Here is a 20,298-nt window from a genome sequence, read left to right on the forward strand (position 1 = left end):
CTGAGCAAATACCCTGGCAAGTGGGGGGAATTACCCTTCATCTATCAAGCTGGACTCTGGAGCAGAGGGGGTAGGTGGTGGCCAAGCAAAATCGGGGTGCTGTTGGCAATAATAATGAAGGGGGTGGTGGTTCAGTATAGAATTCTCACCTTCCATGTGGAGGCCTGGTGTGATTCCCGGCTGGCCAATGTGCCTCATCCAGAGCCAGCACTTGTCTGTCAGCAGAGGCTTGTGTGTTGCTGTGATGTTGAACAGGTTTCAATGGAGCTTCAAGACTAAGACAGACTATGAAGAAAGGCCTGAAGATCTATTTCTGAAAATCAGCCAGTGAAAGCCCTGTGGTCCACAACCAGTCAGGGAGAAAGTGCAGGACCGAGCAGCGTTTCATTTTGTTGTGCGTGGGCTAGCCGTGAGTTGGGACTGACTCGATGGCAGCTACCGAGCAGCGTTTCATTTTGTTGTGCGTGGGCTAGCCGTGAGTTGGGACTGACTCGATGGCAGCCGCCAACAATATTGGCAATGACGCTGGCTGGCAGGTAACAAGGTCCCTGACCACGTACCACACTCCTGAACCTGGACAGCTGCTCAGAGCTGGCTTGCCAGCACCTGGGGACTCTTCCAGGTACTCTGCTCCTACAAACCTGAGTTAGAGCAGGCCTTGGGCCATTCTCTAGAGGATGTGGCCTGAAGGCAGCCCTTATGTGGTAAACGTCAAAAATGTCTCCTTGTACCCATGCCTTTGCCATATGACTTGACACCTCCTCCCACCAACACGTGAAGTCTGATTCTCCCAGCCCTTGAATCTGACTTGCTTTGGCCAACAGGGTACAGCAGAAGTGGCTGTGTGCCATTTCTCAGCTTGGGCCCCAAGTGGCCTTGGAACTTCCACTTGCTCTCTGGGAACCCACCCTGATACCATGTGAGCAGGCCCAGAGTGGTTTGCTGGGGAGAGGGACCATGTGGAGGAGTTGTCCCAGGGGAGCCCTTCCTAGACCACCCTACAACCAGCTGACCTCCAACATGTGAGCCCAGCCAGGAACCAAAACCATCCAGCTGACTTGTAGACTCATGAGCAACAATAAATATCTATTATTTGAAGCACTGAGCTTTGGGGTGATTTTGTTCGAAAGCAATAGCTAACTGATATACCCTCAAGGGGTCCACAGTCTAGACGCCTGCCTCCCCACTTCCTGTATGAGCCCTTAGAAAGGGGATCAGCCAGGGGGGCATAAGGTCTAGCTGGTGCTGAGAAAGCTCTCTCTGAACCTTTATTTGCTGGACTGCCTAGAGAATTGACATTCTGCTAAAGTGAATTTTCTGGGTAAGTGCAAGTTAGCCAGAAGACCCCTGCTGACAATGTCTGAACCCAGATAGGCAGGGGTTCTTATCTTGGAGTTAAAAAAGCAGACTCTCACGCTCCCTCCACAGAGATTCAAGCTCTAGGGTGAAGCCCAAGTATCTGCTTCGAACCAGCTTCCATGAGAGGGACTGTGGGCATCCCAAGGGGCTAGTCTTTCCTCTAAGCTGGGGACATTTAGCAGGAGGAGGGAGCCAGGGATACTCACACTGTAGGTTCAGTGTCAAGGGAGGTTTGGGAGGCCACGGAGGCAGCTTCTGGGCATGAGAATAACATTTGTAATGACTGTTTTTCAACATCACATTTTAAATATATTAAAATTATAAAGAGAAAATCCTAGCTTTTTCTTAAGCTTTGAAATTCAAATTACGAATCTTATTCTATTTATAAGTCTGATTGTTTTTAACTATCATTTTGATTAATCACTGACGGGCCCATTTATAAACTGAAATTCCCTTAAGCATTTTAAACTGCATTTATAAATGTAAAATCTGATTTTATTTAACATTCCAGTTGTTTGACTTCCCAAGTGTTTAAATAATTTTAATAGATGTATTATATGTATATATCTCTCTTAAATTTACAAGTTCTCTTAAACATTCCAATTACGATCACAAACATTGGAAAAAGCTTTTATTTTTTCAACCTAAAATCACTATCAGATACTCAACCACATAATCTACATTGGATCACATTTATGTCAGACATTCCAACATGCCAAGTTCCCTTACTACCTCATAAAGTATCAACACACAGATTGTTGACGGGTAACTCAAAAATACTAATGCTCTGTTTTTCATAAGGGGCCCTGGTGGCTAACCAAAAGGTTGGCGGTTCAAACCCAGCAGCCTCTCCGAGGGAGAATGATGTGGCAGTCTGTTTCCATAAAGATTACAGCCTAGGGAGCCCTATGGGGCAGTTCTACTCTGTCCTATAGGATCACTGAGTCAGAATCAACTTGTCGGCAATGGGTAAGGGGTTCCAGATCTGCTTTGTCGTTGCCACGCATAGCTCAACCTTCCAGGATTAAAGACCTTCCCCCCAAGGAAGGAGTCCATCCCAGGGCATTTGGGGTGACCTTCTCACTGCCAGAGGGCGCCTAGGGACCAGAGATGATAGCCGTGGCCTGAGTATTCTCAGGACAAGAGGACAAGCTGGGCTCTCTTTTCTGGTTGCCATGCCACGTTCAAGTCCAAACCTGGTACCTAGACTCAAGCCCACCACCCGATTTACTAGTCCAATTCTGGTCTGCAGCCCTTACCAGCCAGGGGGCTAGCATGCACCTGTGCAATGCTGCATTGAATCTGCCCCACATTACCCCTCTGAGGTGGATATTGTCCCCCTGTAACAGGTGAGGGCATTGTTGAGACTTGCTTAAAGGATGGAGCTGGGATTCCAATTCAGGCAGGAGGGGTTCAGTTTGCGACCTTTTGAACCCTAGAGTTGCCCAAGATATCCCAGAGGCCACTGAGCTCCAGGCTTCTGCCACCAGGCTGGCCTCGGCCATGGCCCCTTTCCCAGGGGCCAGCTCAGGCAGAGGTGTTCCTGCACAGGTTCAGGTCCTCCTTTCCCCATGATTTAGGAGATAATATTAGAGCCATTATTCCATCCTAGAATGTGACCCAGCTGGAGCTGGAGTCACAAGGACCCTGAGGTATAAAGACAATAACTAGGACAACCTTGGAAAACACCTTTCAGGGAAATTTTCACATAAACAAATCATAAATGGAGCACAAAAGACCCACATAGTTTCCACTCTTATCTTGTTCTATTAGCATTTAGTGAATAGTAAGATTTGTCAAAACAGTAAAGACCCTCCAGACTGTTGTTACTGAAACCTGTACCAATGATTATTAAGAAAGACTATTCAAAACATATGATCACATTTTCTAGCCAGCCTGTGAAAAGGTGAAACTTTCAACAGTTTTGCCCATTTGTAACGTTAATGTATACTGATGGTTCTGAAACATTCCTTGGACTCTGACAGACTTGGCTCTAGCAGCCATTCTTTCCTATTCTGTACTATATCGTTGGACTCGGGCAGATACGGCTCTAGCAGCATGCTTGTCCATTTTCCCATTCTTGCTTATTCTGTAATATTTCTTTGGACTCAGGCAGACATTACCTCTGGCAGCATCCTTGTCCGATTCCTACTTTTGCGTCTTTGAATATATGCCGGATAAAACCTTTCTTTTTGTTTTACTGCACTTTGTCATGTTTCTACCCAGAGCACCTACACCCGCGGGCCTAGCGATAGTCCACTGTTAACCTGGCCCCTGGCCCTGTCAGACCTGACTCTGCCTCCCCTCCCCAGCTGCTCCCCATCTCTGGGCGTCGGGCGCTGCGAAGCCTTCCGTCCCTGCATTTGCCAGTCAACCTCTCCTCCTTCACTCCCTCACTCCAGCTTCAGGGACACAGGGCTCCCTCTTCTGGAACCCTCTCCTTCCAGCCCATCAGCTCTCAGCTCCAGAGTCACCTTCTCCCCGGACCCCTTCCAAGACCCCTGCAGCGGGCTGCAGGTCCAGGCCCCGCTTCTGGTGGAAGGTCAGGCTCCGAGCCGCGCCAGCCTGGGGGCCCGGTTCCCAGGCGAGGAAGCTGGGGCCCAGAGAGGGGCGGGGGCGGAGCCGGGATTCCGGCGGCGGAACGGCCGGGCCTGGGCTAACGTCCAGCCGCGTCCGGCCAGGAGCACGAGGCTGGTGTCTAGGGCTGTCACCCAGGCGGGCACTCGGAGCCCTCCAGGCTCCGGAGACCTCGAGTCGGGTCGGCACCGCCGGGAGCCGCGGTTTCAGCGCTCCGCCTGGCCGCAGACCACAACTCCCGAGAGGCCTTGCGGCGGGCCGGGGTCGAGAGGGCGGCTCTGCCCGGAAAGCGGGAGCTGGAGCACGCGAGCGTGGGCGGGGCCGGAAGGAGGCGCGTTTCAAAGTGGTAATAGATGGCTCTTTTATCCAATAGCATTGAAAATATCCCCACTGACCCGACGGGCCGAGGGCTAGGGGCGGTGACTGCCAATAGGGACGCGAGGAGGGCGGTGCCGCGGCCTCTAGAGCGGAAGTGGACCGCTGGTAGGCGGCGGCGTCTGGCTGGAGGAGTGCTCCGCGGACGCTGCGGAAGGGTTTCTCCGTCTGGTCGCGCTGCCGGGGGAGGGCTGGACTAAACCCGCTCCAGGTAAGGCCATGCGGCGTGCGGAGGGAGCGGCAAGTCAGCGTCCGGGAGGATTCGGGGCTCGTCGCCTCGCGGCTTGATGAGGCCTCAGCGCCCGCGGCGCCGAGTAGCCTCGGCGCGGCGCTGACCGGCTCAGGGCCCCGACGCCGGGCCTTTCCCCGCGATCTCGGGCCCACGTGGACGCCCGCTCTGCCGGCCGCACGGACGGACCGAGCCCGGCGCGTCAGCGGAAGTGGGTAGGCCTGGGTCTGCGTCTGGGCGCCCCCGGCGGGCGGCGCCGCGGGGCTTAGTCTCTAACTTGAGGGGGGAAACTGAGGCTCCGCCAGGGCTCCGGACGCGTCCAAGGTCACTCGGGGAGTGTGGGCAGGACAGGCCAGGGCTCGGGGCTGTGCGGCCGCTTGGGGAGGCCTCGCGCGGGGTTTTTGTTCCCCACCGACGGTGCCTCCTTTGTGCGCTCGCGCCACCGCGGGTCTGGGCTCGTGGGCCCCGTGGGAAAGCCTTGTCTGGGCATGAACGGGGCGGAAGACGTGTGGGCGGCCGCTCGGGGAGCGCTGGGGGCCTGGCCCTGGGAGCGCCCCGCTCGAGCCCCGGCACCCAGTGGGCCCTCGGCACCGGGAGCGCCTGCCGACCCCGCTGGTGGCTGCGGCCAGGCCTGCCTGCCCCCCGCCCCTGCAGCGCTCTGCGCCCCTGCACACAGGTGTCGGCAGACTGACCCCAGACACCGTGCTCGGTAGACAGCTCTCCTCCTCCGCCTGTGGGTCCTTTGAAGAGGAAAGGAAGAGTCGGAGCCGTTTTTGTGGATATCGGGTTTTGTCTCACCCTCCAGCTGCCCCTCGACGTTGGCGATCACACCTCCTGCTTCTGCCCCCAGTTGTGGGATCTAGTCCAGCGGTCTCGGCTCTGCAGGCTTGCCTTGCGCCTAGGCTGCCGGGGCGATCCGGGAGACTGAGGCCCACAAAGGTCAGGCGGTCCGCCCAAGGGTGCACAGCCAGGTTCCTGACTGCAGGACTAAGCTTCTGAGGTGAACGACCAGGAGTGCTGGGGCCGCCAGCGATCAAAGGGTATCGAAGGGAGAATCATTTCTTCTCGTGGTTTGGTTTGGAAGAGGAGGGGAGACTTGTTTGGCTCACTTTTATCTGAGTTTGAGGTAAAAATGGGAACGTTCAAATGGAAATATACTGCTGGCTTTTGTATTGCCTGAATTTGAGCTCCCAACTCTGATGCAAAAATCTTTAATATAATGTTTTCTAGACCTTTTTTATTTGTTATTATCGTCAGCTCTCTAAGGGACCTTTGTAGATGTATTTTTTTCTCTAATTATTTTCCCCTATGAATTTTTTTTTTTTTTAACTAACGTGTTCTAGGTGAAAGTTTACGCAATGAATTACCCCTTTGTCGAATCGACTTGATGGCAACGGGTTTGATTTTTTTTTTTTTTTTAATGGTTACAGTTTTTACTGTGTGTCAGCATTCTCATTACTGGTGTTCCGTTTGTTCTGTTTCCACTGATCCAGCTTCACTCCCCCTTCTTGCCTTCTCATCTTTGATTTTGGGTAGATGTTGACCGTTCGGTCTCACGTAGTTGTTTAAGGGAGTACAGTCCTCATGAGTGATATTGTTTATTTTACAAGCTGATCTATTATTTGTCTGAAAGGTGAATTGCAGAAATAGCTTCAGTGACAAGTTCTAACGGTATCTTAGAGCAGTAGTCTGGGGGGATTTCTCTGGTCTCTATCAGTCCAGTAGGTCTGGCCTTTTTTTTTTTTTTAGGAATTTGTGCTTTCTACGTTTTTATCCCATTCAATCCACGACCTTCTGTTGTGTTCCTGGTCAGAACAGTCGGTATTGGTAGTCAGGCACCATCTAGTTCTAGTTCTGGTCTCACGTTAGAAGAGGTGCTGGTTTGCATGGGCTTGTAGTCCAGTGAAGTAGTTTCATCTTTGAGACTTTGATTTTCTTCATTTTCTTTTGCTCTATATAGGTAGAGACCAATAGTTATATTTTAGATTTTAAGCTTTTAAGATCTCAGATGCTACTCACCAAACTAGGATGTGGATCATGATCTTTGTGAATTACGTTATGTCAGTTGATTGTGTCCTGAGACTGTGGTCCCAAGTCTTTTAACTCAGTAAACCAATCCTGCAGGTTGTTTGGATATGTCTAGAAAGCCTCTGAAAACTGCCCGTGTGGTTTGTTATATATGCAGATACGTATATGCGTCAACCACAAACGTGCGTAAATGTACGTGTATGTGTCTACAGATACATCTGTGTGCGCGTGTGCATTTGCTCTCATGTTTTTCTGTATGCATATATTTGTCCGTATCTACCTGCTTTAGTATCCTAAGTTAGCACATTTTTGAGGTCTTCTGAGGTCTGTTCTTGGAAATGGTTCTGAGAGACATGCAGCAAGAGATAGGACTGGAAAAATAAACAGGGACCAGATGACCAGTGGTGTTTGGTGTGTCTTCACTTTGAGGAGTTTGGAATTTATTGTAAGGCCAGTGGAAAACCACTGAACTAAGTTTTAAGCACAAGGAAGTGACACAGTTAGAATCACATTTTAGAAAAAGCACTATGCTGTGAGAAGGATGGATTAGAAAAGTGGGTAGGACTAGTGGCCTAGGGATAGTTAGCGCCAGGATAGTGACTGTGGGAATGGAGTGAAATGGGTGTGTTTGAATCTGTGGAACTTGGTGCCTGTGCTTGTCAGCTGGCCAGTCATTCCAGTTCATCACTGGCTCTTAAAGGCTGTGAGCAGAGCCCACGTCCAGTAGTTCATACCCCCATTGGTTTCTGGAAAAGAGTTGAGGGTGCTGCTCAGTAAGTAATTGGCTTATACGCAGTATAAAAGTGAATTTGTAGATTCATTACGTGTGTTGGCAGTGTCCGTCTTTATTGAAATGGTTTACCTACAGTTAACTGTCCTTAAATCAGTAATCTCTGAAGGGTAGGGTGGCTCTTGTAGAATACTACAGGGTTGACTGTTTTTACCGTTGAGATATAATTCACGTCTAAGTATTGTGTTTCTCAGCTGTACTCGGAATTGTGGAGGAAGGCATTTTGAGGTTTCCTGTCTGAAGAGGAAGGCCTGGAGCACAGATATTGCCTAACCCTGAGGTCAGGGTTCAGGTTTGAGAAAACATGAGGTTTGAGCAGAGGGATCTCGAATGGCCTTTGGAAGTACGTAAGTCAGAACTGGCAGGATGGAGGGTAGGAAGGACTTGGGAACTTTTCAAAATGGCTGCTATCATTAGGTTGCTTTGCAAATGGAAGTGTGACCATAAAGCTTTCCTGGAGTCTTCTTTTTAAGCCACATGTTTTTTGGTGTACCCGTTAGGCTATGTTAACTTCTACCTCCAGGTAGCTAAGTAAATTGGCTGGCTGTATAGATTTATTTGATATGCAAATTCAAAATTGAAGCCTGTCTGCTAAATGTTATCTCTTTAGCTTGGAATTGCAATAACAATTTTTCTGCTGTTAAGAATGTAAATCCTGTGTCCCTGTGGGTTTCTCTTGGTTTGTGATGTAGTGATACCTACTGTTTAGCGAGTGCCTGCTTATCTGTTAACGAGTCACCCTGCCACGTAGGCGTGGTTATTCCGTTTTGCGTGTCCTGAGGCACAGGAAGGTCGGGGGTCACTTGGCCCATGGTCACACAGTTTGCCAGTTGGAATCTCAGCCCCTATCTGGCTCCAGTGGCCACGCCTCTCCCTGGGCGTTGTTGTGCCATCCACGTTTTTCTGTGGTGGGAAAGCAAACAACCAGTTTCTCTAGCAGCTCCAAATAGGAAAAAAAAAAAAAACTTAAAAGCAGGGAATATTATCCGTATTTTATGTTTCTTTTTTAAGTAACGTTTACCCATGGGGAGTTCTGGTCATAAATACGCTCAGGTAACTTCCCATTTTGTGACTGTTTTGTAGTCTTGAAGAATCCAGCTATGTTCCTGAGTGAGCACCCCCCAGCCCTCACCAAGGAAGGTGCTCTGCTGCTGCACCTTACCTTTTACCTAGCCTAACTGTTGCCAGTTTCTGCTGCTCGCTCTGGCCTACTAAAAGGTGCTTCCTTTCTAAGCACCGTCTGGATGTTAGTTAGTTCTGGCCTCCTACTCCCTCCTAGGTGAAAACGCCTCAGGTAAAAATGTTCTCTCTGAAATCTCCCTTTGGCTATCTTTTGACTTGCAGTGTTAAGGCTCCATTTTTCCTTTTTTTTTTTTCTCTCAAAAACACTGCCGTATCTTCCAAGAAAATGAAGCAGTCATCTAATGAGTTAATTTAATTTCAGTAGAAAAACATTTGTGTTTATTCAACATGCATGTTTGTGCTAAATACTGTGAGGGGACACTTTTTTAAAAACATGTTGTTGTTAGGTGCCATCAAGTCAGTTTTGGCCCATAGCAGTCTTATGTACAACAGAATGAAATGTTACCCAGTCCTGTACCATCCTTATAATAGTGGGTGTTTTTGAGGCCATTATTGCAGACACTGTGTCAGTCCATCTCATTGAGGGTCTTCCTCTCTTGACCCTTGACTTTACCAATTTTTCTCCAGAGACTGGTCCCTCTCGATAACGTGTCCTTTTTCTGGGACTGGTCCGTCCTGATAACATGTTATTCTCCAGTCTCTGATATTCTTCTCCAAGGACTGGGCCTTCCTGATAACATGTCCAAAGTAAGTGAGACATAGTCTTGGCAGCCTCATTTCTAAGGAACATTCTGGCTGTACTTCTTCCAGGGTGGATTTGTTCATTCCTCCAGCAGTTTATGGTGGGTACACCGTAGTAAGTATTCAGTTTTAGAGTTATGTTTATCATTGAGTCCCTGGACGATGCAGATGGCTAATACTCAGACAATAGCCAAAGGTTGAGGTTGGAGTCCATCCAGAGGCACCTGGAAGAAAAGCCTGGCAATTGATTTTTTGTAAAAATCAGCTGTTGAAAACCCTTTGGAGCCCAGTTCTGACACACATGGGGTTTCGTGGGTTGGAGTGACTTGATGGCAGCTGGTGGTTATCATGTTAAGAGGGACTGCAGTAGAAGAAATGATGAAATCAGATCCTGGGGTCCTGAGGAAAATGGAAGTAACCTTTGAGGTAGGTCTGGAAGGGTGAGCAGGAGTTGCCCAAAATACCAAACTGTGAGAGTGTGAAAGAGCCCACAGTGGGTGACTGGCGGCCAGGATGCCTGGAGCACAGTGCACGCAGCTTGCCTTTGCTGCTTTTTTGGAAACATGAATTTGTTCCAAACGGGATTGGCACATAGGGAACAATATGAACATCATGGGGGTTTTGCCTTGGCTTGTGTACAGTTTTGTTGTGGAAAACAGTAAGTGAACACAGAAAACTGAACCAAGCCACCCAGACATACACTTCAGACATCTGCCAGCTCACTGGTAGACTTCTGGTATGAGCCACGCCCAACACAGGTCTGATGTTTACAATCTTCTGCTTCTTTCCCATGCTTTACAATAACTCAAAAGCTGCAGCGCTTCTAAGGCCCACTTCCACTTCCCCAGGCAAACTTCAGGCCTTTTTCAGGTGAAGTGCCATCCTTATTGTGGTGTGTATATAGTTCTTAACCACTTAGTACGTGTAGGACAGTACTGCCATTTTCATTAGGTTCTTCTCTTTTGTGTGTGTGTCATGGACAAAGTTTTCGAGTGTTGTGCCCGTAATCCATTTTCCCCATAAGCCTTGTGAGTTTTTGCATAGCGCGGTGGTTTTTAAGAATGCACGTGTCACGTTATAACATGACTAACTGCAGCTGAGGCCAGAAAGTTGAGAGGGAAGCCTGGCTCTGTTATAAGGGATTCAATTGAAGGGGTGTACACCAGATTCTGTAGCCACTGGATGTAATCACTCAGGAGCGTTTGCGAAATTCTTGGGTCTTTTGGAGCCTGATGATTTTTTGAGCTACCTTGTGAAGCCTTTGGACTCCATCACACAGACTCATGTTCTCCCTTCTGTTCTTGTGCCTTTCTTTTGTCCATTCCTAGTGTAGTAGGTGCTTGCTGTTCTTCGTGGCTGTGTTTGTCCTGGGGGGCAAGGACCACTGACTTTGGTTTTCTCTTTTATTTCATTGCCTACGTAGACTGTTGAAGAGGGCCTGGAGTAGGGCTGCTCCAGCTCACAGGCCCAGTAGTCAGGTGCCACTGCCAAGATGAATTTCCCTGAGAGAATTGGTTTTGGCTAGCTCCCTGGTGATAGCATGCATCTGTTCACTAGCCAGCCACAGTGCACTGCCTAAGGGAGGAAGGAAATGCTGTGTGAGGGGCCCTGGGAGCCGTGCTATTTGAGCTCACCACACCCCTGCTGCTGGTATGCGAATGAGGGACTAACCACTGTGAGGCACTGCTTGGCTGCTCTCTGCTGTTAGAAGTCAATTCTGACCAATACCAACCCTATAGGACAGAGTAGAACTGCCACATAGTGTTTCCAAGGCTGTAATCTTTAAGGAAGCAGATCATGACACCTTTCACTCATGGAGCGCCTGGTGAGTTTGAACCTCCAACCTCTCAGTTAGCAGCTGAGCACTTAACCACGGCGCCACCAGTCCTCCCTCATGTTAAAGAAGAAGCCCTCTAAATCGCAAAGACCTAAAGTAATAAGAGAATCCCTTCTAGAAATGGCAGTAGGCTGTTGATACAGGTCAAGTGAACCTGTAACCTTCCGGCTTTTTTTTCCCTAGGGCTTGCACCTTAGGCTATTTTTAGTGGATGATATGGACAATTTAGTGTTTCTAGGTTGACTCCCCACACCCTTCTACCCCCACCCCATTCAAGATGTGGTCTAGATTAAGTAGAAGCAGCTCAGCGTCCTGCAGACTCCATTCTGGCACCATTAACACTGGCATGCCTGGCTCCTTCGTGTTTCATAGTGACCGGCTATGAGGGGGAAGGGTGGGAGGTGACTGATGGCTCTGAGGGCCCCGTTCACCGCCTTTCAATCTCCGTGGTTTCCTCCGTTGCATTGTTCTTGCCCCTGTAGAGATGACTTGTATCACCAGCCTGTAGACCACCCTGGCTGAAATAAAATTAAAAGTTAGGGGTCAGGGAGATGGGGAAGCCATTGAGCTTCCATTCTGCCCCAGCGAAACCTTTTTACAAAGGAGTAATTATAGAAACCAGGTAGTCAGTTTCCTACCCGCCAAAGTGAGTAGATTGGATTGATGTCTTCTGTATCCCTCCCAGTTCTGAAAATCCCCCAAGTCAGTTACTTGATGAGACGTGGCTGTTCAGAGAATTAGGGTGCCCCCGCCCCCAGGCTCCAGAGGTTTCCCTGACAGAAGGATCAGCCTAGCATTCTTGGAGAAGAAGAGGCACAAAGTTCAGCTGTGGCTGTGCTGAGTGGTGTCCTGGAGATCTGTGGAGCTTGGGGAGGCCCAGGGTTCCTGCTACAGGAGAGTTTCCCTAGGGTGTTTGTGGGGCTGTGCCCACTGTAGAACATTTTTGGGTACCTGGCCAAACCCTGTCTAGTTACAGTGTTCCTGCAGGCCTCTGAGAAGTGTATTATTAGGTGAAGTTTATTTTTATTTTTTCATAGATTTTGGAAAAGCTCGTTCATAATTCTCATGGCCTGAGTCCCATCCAGAAATAGAGCATCTCTGTGCACAAGCAGCTAGTTTTTTTTTCCTCTAGTAGAAGCAAAAAGTGATCCTCAGTGGGGCCCTCTGTTTGGAGAAAAAAGTGCCCTGCCAATTCTGTGGCAGCTCCCTGAGCAGGTGTGAAAGCCTCTGGCTCTGGAGTTCCTTCAGGCCTCGGGGAGGTGGAGTGAGGACCAGTTGCCCATAGTGGCTTCATCGGGGGCAAAGACAGATGTGTGAAAGAGCTAGTTACACAGTATCTGGATACACCTCATTGCCTCTCCAACCCAGTCTCCTGCTTTCCGCCCTTACCACTTGCTTATTCATCTAGTCCGTGCAAAACCCCAGGGGAGACGTGGTTCCTAAACCACTTCAGGAATAAAGAACTTTGGGAGAGGGCTGCCCTTGCCTTTCCTAAGTCTAAGAGGTCACGATTAGCTACATAACTGCCAAGTCTTCTGGAAATAAGTGGAACCTTGCTCAGAGGCCGGAAACATTTGTGCCTAAACCATAGCAGAAATGAGGAAGCCTAGCCCGCTCTCGTTCCAGCTCCACTTGGGGTTGAAGCTTTGCCTTGCTCTTATATAGGGTCGCTGTGAGTCGGAATCGACTCGACGGCAGTGGGTTGGGTTTGGTTTTGGTTTTTATCTACTAGTACTCACACTGGTAACAAGAGTACACCTTCTGGCCCTTCTGGTGTAATACATATTTATTACCTCATTTATTGGTTGTTTTTCCAAATATATGCTTCTCAAGTGTTCTAGCCCCAGATAGAGTGCCTGACCTTAAGTAAGCACCCATACATGGCTCTCAAATCAATCAGCCTGCAGGGTGCTTGAAGCCAAACTGGGCGGTTTTATTCAGTGTTGCTGTTATCCTAACAGCTGCAGGCTAGCGGGTAGTTTTCCCACATTAAAGATGAGGAGACTGGGTCACAGGGGTCAAGTGTTTGCACAAGGCTCCAGGAGTGATGGTGTCAGAGTCCGATGGTTTGCTGGGCAGCTTTACTGCCACTCCTTTGTGTGACAAGCAGGGGGCTCCGTTGTCTGTGAGAACTAAGGCAGGCTAACGGGAAAGTCAGCTGTTCCAGCTCAGCAGCTGCTCCTCAGGGGGAGAGACCTGGCGATCTGCTCCAATGAAGACTGCAGCCTGGGAAACCCTATGGGGCAGTTCTCCTCTGTGCGGTAGGATCTGTGAGTCGGAATCTATTCAACGGCACACTACAACAAAAGGCGTGGTTATTCGTGTGACAGTGGCGCTCAGTTCAATTTAGGAAGCTTTGAAATCAAAGTTATTGGTGATTTTTAATGACAATGCACAGTGCCCAGGAGGGTGGGTCGCCATGGACATCGCCAGTGGCCCTGGGTGTTTATGACATTCTTTACAAAAGCAGCCTGGCAGTACACAGCGAGTCTTAAATGTTCTCTCTCTTTGACATGCGTTCTCTTGTCCTCGTTTTGAAATCTCCCATCTGTGGAAATATTAATAATAACATGTGAGAAAGATTATGGTTTAAAAAGAGGGAGATTTAAGCTAAACACCTGGTGTGCGGTCAAGGCCTGTTTGCATTGGCATTCTCTGATGAAATGCTTTAGGCTTCTCTCAGCTTTCACCATACCAGCATAAAAAGAGGCTGCCCTGGCCGCCTTGTCCAGATGCAGGGGAGACTAAGGCCCACATATCCGAATGGCTGTTTATGAATTTACGCTGAGAACTAGCTTATAATTGCCACACAGAATACGTGACTTGCTGTACCCGCCTGTCATCTCCCCTCGGAAAAGGCACAAGAAGCCACGTTGGCAACAAGTTTGCATGGTGATCCTGGGACCGGAGCAGAGGGGGTTAGATGGCTGGTTTTCAGCAGGTAATTGTGTCACACTCCGCTGGCCTGGCAAGCTTTGAGGTCTTCATGTACCTGCCCTGAAGTCAGGCTGGGTGGAATGGTGTCCGTTCTCATCAGAATGTCTTTACCCTTGCACTCGCAGAGTAACTGCTGCTGCGTTGCTTGTGGCACGCCCTGCCCCTTCCTCTTTGCTGACTTTTCCCTTTCTTTGGTTGTGTTGTGGGAATGGGTCTGAGATACAATATGGAATCACGCATCAGGCTAACCCACTTCTGTTTCCTGCCTGCGTAACAATCTGTTTCTTCCATTATATACTGATGTTCTCTGACTCCTACCGGAGTTGTGAGGCGGGGAGGAGGAGGGAGGGAGTTGTCTTCTGAAGTGTCCATAATGAAAAAAAAAAATAAACCTTTAACAATAACAGAATGATAATGTAGACCAGTAAATCTTTAAGAACCCAAAAAGGGCTGAACAGTCAACCGCCCCCTCCCATCAGTTACTGCAGTCACCTCCTGCCTCTTCCATCTCTTCTGCCACTGCCTCAGAGCCACGCTCTTTTCTTCTCTCTGCTTGGGCTACTGTAACAGGCTTCTCCTGACCTGTCTGCGTTCTGTCTTGTTCGGTCTTCCATCCATCTCACAGCACACAGGTGCCAGAAGGACCTTTGTGAATACAGATCTCTGTGTTGTCTCTGTCTTCAGTCCCTCAATTGTCCGTCCTTAGGATAGCTGCTACTGTCCTGGCCCTTGTCATCTCTTGCTGCCCTCAGTTCTCTTACGCACAGACACCGTGCTCACAGTACTTGACTAGGACATTCTTCTCCCCTTCTGGGCCGCCCTTCGCCCAGCTCCATCCGTGGGGTTTCTTGAATAACTTTTCCTATTACTGAAGCTTCATCTTCATTGTCACTTCCTCCAGCAAGTCTGTCTTGACCTTACGTATAACTTGGGCTCCTTTGCTGCTGCTTGCACTTGTCAGAAATGGCCCTTCTGATCTCCAGTGACCGTGTTATCAGAGACCAGGCTCACTGGCCTCATTTTTGTTCTCCTCCACCTGTGCGTTGCATCTGACTGTTACTGCTGCTTCTTCCTTGAAACTCTGGATTTCTCTCGTATTTCCAGATCCTAGATTTGTTTCTAATTTATATTTTATTCTTTTTTGCAGGCTCGTCTTTCTATACTTGCCTTCCCAAATTTTCTCAAATTCTGAAATCTCTCCCTCCACCCTAGTTCTTGCCTGAGTTTTCCAGCTGCCTTGTGGACCTTTCTACCTGAATACCCCACACCCAGCATTTCTAAAGGAAAATAACCTGCCCTTGGCACCCACTTCTCTTCTTCCTTCCCTAGTTTGGTTTCATGGTGTCACTTAGCACAGTGACCAGTTTTGCATGAATTGTTTGTGTCTCATCTTTTTGTCAAAGTCTGCCGGATAGATTTCAGGTATACGGCCTTCCTCTCTGTTTTCTGGGCCACTGCGCTACTCCAGATCTTTTTCTTGGCAGCAGGGACCCTCTACTCTCTGCTCACCTGAGTTATTTATTTTTTCAGTAAATACACACCGAATATCTACCTGGTACAAGGTATTCACTGTATTTAAAAAATAAATAAGTTGCCATCAAGTTGATTCCAACTCATGGGGACCCTTTGTGTGTCAAAGTAGACCCGTGCTCGTCAGGGTTTTCGATAACTGAATTTTCAGAAGTAGAGTACCATAGTTTTCTTTCAAGGGGCATCTGGATGGACTTAACCATCAGCCTCTTGGTTAGCAGCCAAACTCTTGACTGTTGTGCCACTGCTATGTGCAGAGCAGTTAAAGCCCCTGTTCTTGTAGAACTTAATACCACAAGGCCACACTGAATGACTTTGAGAACATGCTGAGCAGCTGCAGCAATTTTGAGAAACCAAAGGATGGGGTGCCACTTGGTGTGATGGTAGAATACGAGGCAAGGGCAGGTATGTTGGAGCGAGAGGGAGGCAAGAGTTCCTTTCTGGACAGACTAAATTTGACAAACCTGGCAAACATTGCAGTGCAGTGAGTTACTTGATAGGGCCTTTCTAGCCTGTACTCTTTGTGATTCCCACACAGTGATCAGCTGGGAGTATGTAAATAAGGTGCTTGTGGCCTGCCATGGGGATTGGACAGCTTGCTGCTAATGCAGATAAGGTGTATGGAACCAGTGATGGTTAAGGTTATGTATCAACTCAGCTAGGCCGTGATTTTCGGTGGTTCGGCAATTATGTAATGATGTAATTTGGCGATTATGTAATGATGTGGTCATCCTCCATTTTTGTAGTCTGGTGTAATTATCCTCCATTTTGTGATGTGTTGTAAATCCTGGCCCCTGTGCCTGGGGTTATGGTCCCGTTTGGGTGTGAGTTGCCTGTTACCTTAATAAGGCAGGATTAGGGTGGGGTGTATCTTGAGTCTCACCACTTTATTGGAGGTTGTGACTCGAGGCACCACTGTTAGCGCCCTTATTCACGTCACAGCCTCGTACCGCCATGCTCAAGTAAGGGGAGTTTCCTTGAGGGCATGGTCCGCATCCAGTGTATATAAGAACCCACTGACAGGGTTTTCTCTTTTGCTCTGGATTCTGCATGTGGCTTGTCATAATCTGACTTCTGGCTCTTGGAACTTGGGTCAGCAGCCTGTCATTGGACCTGATTAGCCAGCTTCTGCAGCTTTGTGAGCCAGCAGCCTGTCGTCTGACCTGCTTGCTGATTTGTGTTCATCAGCCCCACAACCATGTGAGTCAGGAGAAGCTTCTGGCCTGATGCTCATCCACGACTTTGGGACTTGGCAGCGCAGCAACCACAAGAGCCATCTCTCTGATGGCGTGTGAGTTCTGTGAGGCATTGCTGCGAATTACAGAACCAAAAGTCGGGAGGGGGAGTACTGAGAGAAGGGCGTGTAGTTGGTGTTAGAGATGACGGAGTGACAACAGCAGCTTGGGGAAGTTGGACGTTGGGGACATCTTTAATCTCCGCTTCCTAGAAACTGATTTTGTGCTGACCCTTATCAAAGCAGTTACTCATTCAATCATCCAGGTCCTAAATTGTTTCTAGGATTAATACATTTGATTCTGGCCCTAAGATAGTATTTATTTAAGAGTGTTGTGGGTTCTGGTGTCAGACTGCCTTAGTTTCAGTCCGGGCTTTGATACCTAACTCCTGGAATTTGGGCAGATTCCTTAAGTCCTGATCGCAGGTAGCTTCCGCATGTGTGAAGTGGTGAAGATAAGAGCACAAGGCTTTGCACATAGGAAATGGCTTGTAGGTTTCAGCTGTTGTTGTTTGTTTTATTATTATTATGATGGCTTCCATCACCTGCATGGACCCTTTGTAGTGGTAGACGCTGACCACCTCCCAGGTCCTCCCAGACCTCTGGCCTTCCTTTCCATGCACCACTGCACGTCTGTATTCCCACACTAGTTCACTTGCAGTGCCCCTTTCCCCCTTCGATTCCCTGTTGAGATTCAGCCCCTTGGTGGATTTCTCTAAGGCCAGCCTTCCACCTTCTTAAGCCCTTCTCACCCCTACCTGTGCTATTCCCAAAAGGGAAACAGATTTGAAATAAATTGCCAGATTGGCCCTCAGAGTGGGAGGGCTTTGCACATAGACACCTCAGGAAAAGCTCCTCAGGGAAGCAAGGAGCTAGCTGGACTTCTGGGCACGCAGGAGGGTGGTTTCAAAGAGCAGTGAAGGGCTGCAGGCTGAGGATTGAGGGCCATTGTCTCTAACGGCCATCTGTGAAAAGACTAAAAATCAAAGTGAGAAAAGACTTAAGGAACAGCCAAGGTATGTGCATAAAATCCTTTCCCTTTGCTCCGAAGACAGATCTCTCCCTCTGATGAAGTGAGTTCCTTTATGTGGCCTTTTGCCTCTGTTCTTTGGAAAAACAGCTTGAGAGATTTTTCCCCTAAAGCCTGGGGAATTTCCTTTGCCCTAGTTTATACCTGAAGGGTTTGTTACTTTTGCCAAGTTGATTGACATTTCCTGGGTTAAGTTGTAAACAACTTGGTTTGATACTTTCTGTCAGGTCCTGGGCTGCAGCCTGCCCTGTGATTTATATGCACCTTGCAGGGATTGGGCAATAGACTATGTAAAATGAAGTATCTGGCCTGCTGAAAGGGCACTGGTCAGTTTGTGGCCCACTGCAGGGAGATGCCATGCCTTGAAATTGACAAGAAGTTGTGTATATAAGCAGCCAACCCCACAGAGATTTTCAAGACAAGAAAAAGCAGAGAGAGAGAGGAGGCAAGAAAACTCCTGAAAGAGCTGTAAAACAGGTCAAGGGTTGTAACACTGAAGACAAAGGGAGGCCCAGAAGGGGCAGAGTGGGCAGCGACAGACAGGTGGCAAGCCCAAGAGGAGCCTGTCCTGGGGGCCGAGAGGAAGCCTAGAGGAGCCGAGAAACCTGTCCTGCTCTGAAGAAGGGAGACTGTGCCTACATGTTTCCTGATCCTGAGTTGTAGCCTGTTGATTGTGACCCCAAGTTGTACCCTGTTTCTTAATAAAGCACTTAACTGTGAGTACAGTTTGTGAGTTCTGTGACGTGTGGTAAGGAATTCCCGAACTCAAAGGTGGGGGGGGGCGCTGAGGGGAGAGAGTGGCTAGTGTGAGAGGTGCACAGTGTGGAAATCTGGGATATACTTGGCCTCCCCCTTGGGAACTGACTTTGTGCTGATTCTTATATTTGGGATTATTCATACACCCTGCTTAAATGATACTTTTATCCGATTTTTCTCAGTTCTGTCCACGAAAAGAAACTACATCATAGGCGCACACCAAAAGATCAGACACTTCTTGGGATTAGAAACTTGTGCGTCAGAAGCCAGGAAATGTAAATCTGGAATTACCAGGTGATCTAAATGGTCTTGTGGGGATGCTGGGGTGCCTCCCCCTTTAAGACAAGTGGATAGTCTTATCCTGGCCAGAGCCCCCACCTGAGTGTCTGAGTGCGAAGGCTCAGTGGATAAGATGTTGCTTTGAGAAGTCATCGTGCCATTCTTTTGTTTGTTCTTTTTTATTGTGCTTCAGGTGAAAGTTGACAGCTCAAGTTAGTTTCTCGTACAAAAATTTATGCACGCATTGTTATGTGACCTTAGTTGCTTTCCTTATAATGTGACTGTACATTCCTCCTTTTCGTCTTAGATTTCCTGTGTCCATTCAGCCAGCTCCTGTTCCCCTCTGCCTTCTCATCTCACCCCTGGACAGGAGCTGCCCGTTTAGTCTCCTGTATCTACTTGAACACTCTTCACGAGTATCATTTTATAGTCCAGTCTATGTTGGAAGAGTTGACTTTGGGAATAGTTTTAGTTCTGGGTTAACAGAGTCCGGGGGACATGTCTTCAGGGGTTCCTCCAGTCTCAATCAGACCATTAAGTCTGGTCTTTTTACTAGAATTTGAGTTCTGCACCCCACATTTCTCCTGCTCCGTCAGGAGCTCTCTGTTGTGTTCCCTGTCAGGGTGGTCTTTGGTGGTAGCCAGGTACCATCTAGTTCTTCTGGTCTCAGGCTGATGGGAGTCTCCGGTTTACGTGGCCCCTTTTGTTTCTTGGCCAAATATTTTTCTTGTGTCTTTGGCGCTTGTCATTCTTCTTTGCTCCAGGTAGATTGGGACCAATTAATGCATCTTAGATGTCTGCTTGCTAACTTTTAAGACCCCAGATACCACTCACCAAAGTGAGATGCAGAACGTTTTCTCAATAAACTTTGTTATGCCAGTTGACCTAGATGTCCCCTGAAACCATGGTCCCCAGATCCCCACCCCTGCTGCTTTGTCCCTCAAAGTGTTTGGTTGTGTTCAGGAAACTTCTTAGCTTTTGGTTTAGTCCAGTTATGCTGACTTCTCCTGTGTTGTGTATTGTCCTTCCCTTCACCTAAGATAATTCTTGTCCACTACCTAGTTGGTGAATTTCCCTCTCTCTTCTTCCTCACAGTCGTAACCATCAAATGTTTTTTTTCTGTGTTGAAACCTTTTCTTGAGTTCTTAGGATAAGTGATCTCATATTTGTCTTTTTGCGAGTGACCAACTTCACTCAGCATAATGCCTTCCAGATTCACTCATGTTATGTTTCGTAGATTCATTGTTGTTCCTCATCATTGCGTAGTATTCCATCGTGTGACTATACTGTAATTTGTTTATCCATTCATCTGCTGATGGGCCATCGTGCCATTCTTGTGGGAGCACCAGTGGGCCTGGTGTGTGCCATCAGATGTCATGCTGCATGCTGGCTACATTGTCTCCCCTCAGAGAGTGACAGAGCTCAGGCATCTTCCCCTAAACCTTTATAGTTAGGGTGGGTGACGCGGTGCCAAGAGAGCTGGCACATGCACAGTGCCCTTCCTCACAGGTGC

The 20,298-nt window shown here is 48.4% G+C and overlaps 1 protein-coding gene across 9 annotated transcripts in view; it reads left to right on the forward strand.

Annotated features, from left to right (window-relative positions):
* Nucleotides 1-4,408: 4,408 nt before the first annotated feature.
* Nucleotides 4,409-20,298, forward strand: part of RNF4 (ring finger protein 4) — a 40,477-nt gene continuing 24,587 nt past the window's right edge. For 2 of the 9 annotated variants that reach the window (XM_064286154.1, XM_064286152.1), the window contains exons 1-2: nt 4,415-4,522; nt 18,689-18,800. The gene's annotated coding sequence lies outside the window, so the exon portion shown is untranslated. Of the gene's footprint in view, nt 4,523-5,139; nt 5,581-5,634; nt 5,667-18,688; nt 18,801-20,298 lie in introns of those variants that run through there. The other 7 variants (XM_010591346.3, XM_003411258.4, XM_064286153.1 and 4 more) reach the window with 7 other exon arrangements.

This window comes from Loxodonta africana, chromosome 5, assembly GCF_030014295.1.
Source record: "Loxodonta africana isolate mLoxAfr1 chromosome 5, mLoxAfr1.hap2, whole genome shotgun sequence".
Taxonomy (NCBI): Eukaryota; Metazoa; Chordata; class Mammalia; order Proboscidea; family Elephantidae; genus Loxodonta; species Loxodonta africana.